General features: G+C 43.2%; 1 long non-coding RNA gene across 1 annotated transcript; it reads right to left on the bottom strand.

Annotated features, from left to right (window-relative positions):
• Nucleotides 1-5,354: 5,354 nt before the first annotated feature.
• On the bottom strand, nt 5,355-6,433 carry LOC143984319 (uncharacterized). The gene is made up of 3 exons (XR_013274791.1): nt 6,357-6,433; nt 5,835-6,013; nt 5,355-5,732 (listed from the first exon to the last, which is right to left on the bottom strand). It is a non-coding gene; the product is annotated as an uncharacterized LOC143984319 (long non-coding RNA).
• Nucleotides 6,434-7,631: the final 1,198 nt, after the last annotated feature.

Raw genomic sequence — 7,631 nt, 5'->3', positions numbered from 1 at the left:
CTGGAGCATGGTGACCAAGACCAGCAGTTTAACAGGACAGGTTCCATTCAGAACAGGCCCTGCCATGGGCGACCAAAAACTTTGAGTGCACGTGCTCATATCCAGAGGTTGTCTTTGGGAAATAGACATACGAGTGCCGCCAGCATTGCTGCAAAGGTTGAAGGGGTGGGGGGCCAGCCTGTCAGTGCTCAGACCATACAACGCAAACTGCATCAAATTGGTCTGCATGGCTGTCGTCCCAGATGGAAGCCTCTTCTAAAGGTTATGCACAAGAGAGCCCACAAACAGTTTGCTAAAGACAAGCAGACTAAGGATATGGATTACCGGAAACATGTTCTGTGGTCTTATGAGATCAAGATAAACTTATTTGGTTCAGATGGTGTCAAGTGTGTGTGGCAGCAACCAGGTGAGGAGTATAAAGACAAGTGTGTCTTGCCTACAGTCAAGCATGGTGGTGGGAGTGTCATGAGTGCTGCAGGCACTGGAGAGCTACAGTTCACTGAGGGAACCATGAATGCCAACATGTACTGTGACACACTGAAGCAGAGACATACTGCCCTTTGGAGACTGGGCCCCAGGGTAGTATTCAAGCATGATAACGACCCCAAACACACGACGACCACTGCCATGCTAAAGAAGCTGAGGGTAAAGGTGATGGACTGGCCAAGCATGTCTCCAGACCTAAACCCTATTGAGCATCTGTGGGGCATCCTCAAACAGGAGGTGGAGGAGCGCAAGGTCTCTAACATCCACCAACTCCGTGATGCCGTCATGGAGAAGTGGAAGAGGACTCCAGTGGCAACCTGTGAAGCTCTGGTGAATTCCATGCCCAAGGAGGTTAAGGCAGTGCTGGAAAATGGTGGACACACAAAATATTGATATTGGGCCCAATGTGGGCCTCACTTTTGTTGCCAGCGGTTTAGACATTAATGTGTGTTGAGTTATTTTGAGGTGACAGCAAATTTACTATGTAATACAAGCTGTTCACTCACTACTTTACATTGTAGCAAAGTCTTTAGCTTTGTCACTTGAAAAGATATCATAAAATATTTACAAAAATGTGAGGGGTGTACTCACTTTTGTTAGATACTGCATATATTGTACTATATAAAAGTTTTAAACATGTGTAAAGAATGTATACTTTAAAAATATATATATTTTAATTGCTCACTTTGCATTTTGTAAATTGATAAAAATAAACAAACAGAAAAAATTTAACCACTAGGCGTCCATGCTATAGCCAAAGACTGCTGCAGAGCGGATGCCAATTGCCGGGAGGCCGTCCCTGGATGTCCTCCTGTTTACTTCCGCAATGCGCACTCCCGCAAGCGCGCATCGGGAAGTTCTGCTCTGGCTGTGTCCCTTGGACACAGCGAGTCACAGATCGCTGTAAATGGCCAATCACAGCGGCCGTTTTCAGCGCTATCGGCGGGTCCAATGAGAGATGATCTCATATGTAAACATATGAGATCATCTCTCATTGCTGGTTCTCCCTCCTCACACAGACAGTTGTGAGGAGGGAGAGATGAATGGCTGCAGTGGCAAAAAAAAAATCATCAATGTCACTGCCATCTGTCCCCACTGCCACCTGTCAGTGCCATCTGTCCCCAGTGCCACCTGTCAGTGCCATCTGTCCCCAGTGCCATCTGTCCCCAGTGCCACCTGTCAGTGCCATCTGTCCCCAGTGCCACCTGTCAGTGCCATTTGCTCCAGTGCCAGCTGTCAGTGCCATTTGCCCCAGTGCCACCTGTCAGTGCCATCTGTCCCCAGTGCCACGTACAAGTGCCATCTGTCATCAGTGCCATGTATAAGTGCCATCTGTCATCAGTGCCACATCAGTGCCACATAGTGCCATCTGTCATCAGTGCCATATCAGTGTCACGTGTCATCAATGCCACATATTAGTGCCATCTGTCATCAGTGCCACATATCAGTGCCATCTGTCATCAGTGCCACCTGTCAGTGTCACGTGCCATCTGTTATCAGTGTCATGTGTCATCAATACCACATATCAGTGCCATCTGTCATCAGTGCCACGTATTAGTGACATCTGTCATCAGTGCCACGTATTAGTGCCATCTGTCATCAGTGCCACGTATTAGTGCCATCTGTCATCAGTGCCACATATTAGTACCATCTGTCATCAGTGTCACGTGTCATCAGTGCCACGTATTAGTGGCATCTGTCATCAGTGCCACATCAGTGTCACATGTCATCAGTACCACCTATCAGTGCCATCTGTCATCAGTGCCACGTATTAGTGGCATCTGTCATCAGTGCCACGTATTAGTGCCACATATTAGTGCCATCTGTCATCAGTGTCATGTGTCATCAGTGCCACGTATTAGTGGCATCTGTCATCAGTGCCACATCAGTGTCACATATCATCAGTGCCACCTATCAGTGCCATCTGTCATCAGTGTCAGGTGTCATTGTCCTGGTGCTCCAGAGCCTTCAACAAGTTAGATGTGTAATTTATGCTCCTAGAGCACCTGATGGTGCTTCCTACATGTTGGGCCTCTCTGAGTGGCTAGGCTGTGGAAAAGTTCCACTCATGTGGTATCGTAATACTCAGGAGGAGTAGCAGAATTTATTTTGAGGCGTCATCTGTGATATACACATGCCATGTGAGAGAAATAACCTATTACAATTACAATTTTGTGAAAAAAAATCTTAATTTTGCAAAGAATTGTGGGAAAGAATGACAACATCAAAAAGCTCACCATGCCTCTTACTAAATACTTTGGAATGTCTACTTTCAAAAAAGGGGTCATTTGGGGGGTATTGTACTTTCCTGGCTTGATCGGGTCTCAAGAAATTAGTACTTCAGATGTGATCAATTTTGTATGATTTGCACTACAGCTTGTAGACTCTCTAACTTTCACAAAGACCAAATAATATCCACTAATTTAGGTTATTTTTACCAAAGATATGTAGCAATATAAATTGTGGCCAAAATTTATGAAGACAAATTAATAATTTGCAAAATTTTATCACAGAATCAAAGAAAAATTTGTTGTTTTTTTTTAAATTTTCGGTCTTTTTTCATTTATAGCGCAAAAAATGAAAAACCCAGAGGTGATCAAATACCACCAAAAGAAAGCTCTATTTGTGGGGAAAAAAAGGACAAATAATTCATTCGGCTACAGTGTTACATGACTGAGTAATTGTCATTCAAAGTGTGAGAGCACTGAAAGCTGAAAATTGGTCTGGTCACGAGGGGGGTTTAAGTGCCCAGTTGTCAAGTGGTTAAATGAAATCAATATTTGTCGTGACCACCCTTTGGCTTCAAACCAGCATCAATTCTTACACTTTCAAATTTTATACACTTTATACACTTGCACAAAGTCAAGGATTTTGTATGATTAGGTTGGCCATACATAGATAGAAAATCGTTCAAAAAAGTGTTGGATATGCTAGATCATTTGACTTTTGAAACGCTGGTGGGCTAATTTCGATTATCAAAATGCTAGGTTTTATGGCAAAAAAAGAACCGTCGTGTTGGATTTTTTGAGCCTAAACAAACTATTTTCTAAACATTAGCAGTGGAATCAATCAAAAACAGTTTTTGAATAAATCTACATGTGCATGTTAAAATGTAACTCCGGATCGGGTAACCTAGCTACGAAAAATGCACCGTTTATGTTAGCGCTCAATAATATGTTGATAATTATGGAAACAATTATGGTGTTATCGCATGCATGTTTGACAGGTCTTTAGAAATGTAACCGTTTCTTTTTTATCCATGTATGACCAGCTATATGCTGCTTTCACACTGAGGCACTTTACAGGCGCTATAGCACTAAAAATAGCACCTGAAAGGAGTCTCTCCTCTCTCTCCAGTGTGAAAGGCCGAGTACTTTCACACTGGAGCGGTGCACTGACAGGATGATAAAAAAAGTCCTGCAAGCAGCATCTTTGGGGCGCTGTAGGAGCGGTGTATATGCCGCTCCTACAGCGCCCCTGCCCATTGAAATCAATGGGCAGCGCCACCAAAGTGGGGGCAAAATGCAGCAGCACTTTGCGGGTGCTTTTAACCCTTTTTTCAGCCATTAGCGGGGGTCCAACAACTGTCCATTGTTCCTGGATAGACTCCTGAGGCTTCTTGGGGTTTTTGCTGTTCCCCTTCCACCTGTTTCTGTAACAGCTCATTCAACGGCCAAGCAATCTGTGAGAAGTTCTTTACAAACCTTCTATAGTAGGAGCAGAAACCCTAGAACAATCTGAATTTGATAACAGTAATGGGGCGTGGTCAAGAAGTGACTGTCTCTAGCTTCTGAGGGTCAGTTGATATCCCCTCTGTAGACACAATGCACCCCAGGTATGTGACTGAAGTCTGATAATGTCTGGTATGTGACTGAAGTCTGATAGAACTGGCATTTCCATTTCACCAATACTTCTACCAAGTTCATATCACCCACAGTGTTCTCCATCAGCTGCCGGAAAGTGACAGGGGCCCCAGTTAATCCCTGTGGCATTTCGTCTGATAATAAAAGCTGTCTTCTCTCGATCTTCTGGGTGCATGAGAATCTGGTAGTACCCACTCTTTAGATCCAACACACTGAACCATTTGGCCCCAGATAGGCAATGTATGGCTTTTTATATATTCGAGGGGTGGTGTATTGGCCTGGGGTGGTCCTTTGGTTCAAAATCCGTTAATCGATGCACATCCAAAAGGGACCCATTCTTCTTCCTTACGACCAAAATCAGAGAAGCATAAGGGCTTCTGGACTCCTTAATAGGGATGAGCTTCGTGCTCGAGCCGAACATACGTTCGATGCGAACATCGGCTGTTCGGCGAATTCCGAACGTTATGGGCCGTTCGCGCAAAATTCGTGTGGCGCTCACGGCCCACAATGCACTGCGTCATCGCAGTGCATTGCTGGCTCATGATTGGCCAAGCATGCACTGTGACCCCGCATGCTTGGCCAATCACAGCGCCAGCAGCGAGGAGAGCCATGATTGGCCACAGGCAGGATGCCTGTGGCCAATCATAGCTCAGTCTGTGTAGTACACGCCCCACACTTTATAAGGCCGCCAGCGCGGCGGCCTTGTGTAGTGTGTTGGCGTCTGAAGCAGTTAGTGCGTGTTCTGTGTACCTTCAACACAGTACACACCGATCGTTATCGGACGATTTTCGATCTTGCTCTTCTGTAGTGGTTGTTGTCTGCGTGCCCTGACCGCAGTATACGCCGCTATATTCACCTCACCTATATAGCTAGTGATCTATCTTTTATAATAGAGCTTGCAGTCAGTAGTGTGTACGTAATAGAGGAAGTTTGGGACTTTAAAATGAAGCACTTGGATAATGGAGGTAGATTTTAACCATATTAAAAAAAACAATAATAATTTTTTATTTTTTATTGATTGTTCAGTAACAGATCATAAAAAATAATAAAGATCAAATTCATAAAGTATATAGGCGTAAGTACAGTAGCAGCATGATATATAGTATTCACATATAGCAGCACATAGTAGTAATAAATAAAATAATTGGGTAGTATGGCATGGTAGTGCCTTTGACAGCAAAACCGACATCAGCAAGTGCATCCACATAATAGATATGCATCCACTAGATGTAAAACAAAAATAAATTTAATATATAGTTAAAAAAGTAAATTCATAATAAAATATAGTTCCGTATAAGATATAGCTGGGACATCATTTCAAAAGCTCGACGCGTTTCGTGGGTGTCTCCCCACTCATCGGGAGCTGATGCGACCAAAAAATTCCTATGGAATAGAATAAAAAATAATATAATGTACTAACCATATAAATAAAAATAAATTAATGGGGATTTAATGCGTGTAAATGGTTGGCCAGGGCAGACTCACCAATCCGGATGGAAAGTGCAGTGTGCGGCAGTGGGCGTAGGGTGGGCCATGGGCAAGATCCCTCCCCGGGAACTGAGGCGGCATAGACATGGATGCGATATCAGGCAAAACCAGAAAGATACAGCAGTGTTGAAGAGTATCAGATATGGAGTGTGTGGCAATTGTTGAAAACAACATATCTAAAAACAAAATGTTAAAAGTATGTATGATTGATGAAAATAATGTGATGCGAAAGTAGTTTGAAATTGATAGTGACCCTCAAAGGGTACAGAGAGAGTGCTGGCCATAAGGCAAGTATATACTATGTAGTACGTATATGCAGATGAATGTAAACAGTGAATGGTGTGCAAAATTAAAAATAATGTAATAGTGTGAAAGAAAGTATGAGTGTGCAGGTTAACAAAAATTGAAGAAAATTGATGAAGGGGTGTACATAGACCATGATAGACAAGGAGAGTGACAGAATTACCAGTCAGCAAAAAAAAAGGTGTGAGTAGTAGGAGAAAAAAAGAGATTTTTCACCTAAACATCGCTCCTAAAACACCAGCAGACAAGATATTAGGATGAGAGATCCGTCCAGCCGGCGTCCTGCCAATAAGGTCTGCAGACACCAGTCAGGGCGGCTCTGATAATAAAGGCCCCTTTAACTATCAACAGCTGATGCTGATTGCACAACCAGCATGGAAAAAAAAAAAAAAAAAAAAAAATATAGAAGGTAAACTTTAATGATAGTAATGGTGATGTTTATAAAAGCTAGTATAGTAGCTTGAGACAAAAAGTAGTAACCATGAGCATAGACAGAATAAAGTGCAATCAGAACAGAGATGAAGTGTGAGTAGAAGGAGAAAAGAGATTTTTCACCTAAACATCGCTCCTAAAAAACAACACCAGCAGGCAAGACGGCCAGTGTGTGCAGACTCCATGCAGAGACCCGCCGCACACATAGCTATCTCCAAGTGGGGTTTAAATATGCCGCCAACGCCACATGCGTGAAACATAGGGGGAGGAGCCACACCTAACCTGGATAAAAAAAACAGAGACAGGCGCGCCAGATCCCCCCAATAGAGACACGGAGACGGAAAACACTAAACGTCGGTGTGATGACGTCAAAGGTGACGTCACCTGCACGACGTAGGACGTGTGGCGCCGATGCGCAAAGTAGAGTCCACCCGAACCTCCCAATCAGATGTGAAGGGGGAGGAAGGGAGGACCAACTGGCGCATCGCAGTTCCCGCAAGGAAGAAAAGACCCCAGCAACACCCAAATACCCAACCGCCCCACACATAACAATAACCGCAATCGGCCAGCGAGTGTGCACTGGACCCTATTAATTAAATATCCAGGTGGGACGTTTATACGGTGTCGGTAATGCTGTCAATGTACAACATAAACATGAATAGAATAAATGTATGTAGGTACATAAAAAATCTAAAGACATCAGCAACATATAAATGGACCTCACGCCGGGAAGATAGGGGAACACTATCAATCCCGTATATCCAGGTACTTCCATCCCGATATATATGCAAAAAAGGAGGGGAATTTTGGGACTTTAAATGAAGCACAAGTATGTGCCTCCATCCCGGTAATCGGTACGTAATAGAGGAAGTTTGGGACTTTAAAATGAAGCACTTGGATAATGGAGGTAGATTTTAACCATATTAAAAAAAACAATAATAATTTTTTATTTTTTATTGATTGTTCAGTAACAGATCATAAAAAATAATAAAGATCAAATTCATAAAGTATATAGGCGTAAGTACAGTAGCAGCATGATATATAGTATTCACATATAGC

Source organism: Lithobates pipiens, unplaced genomic scaffold (genome assembly GCF_037356315.1).
Source record: "Lithobates pipiens isolate NorthernLeopardFrog02 unplaced genomic scaffold, aLitPip1_a1.2 Scaffold_16, whole genome shotgun sequence".
In the NCBI taxonomy this organism is placed as follows: Eukaryota; Metazoa; Chordata; class Amphibia; order Anura; family Ranidae; genus Lithobates; species Lithobates pipiens.
This window is presented reverse-complemented; position numbering and strand designations above follow the sequence as displayed.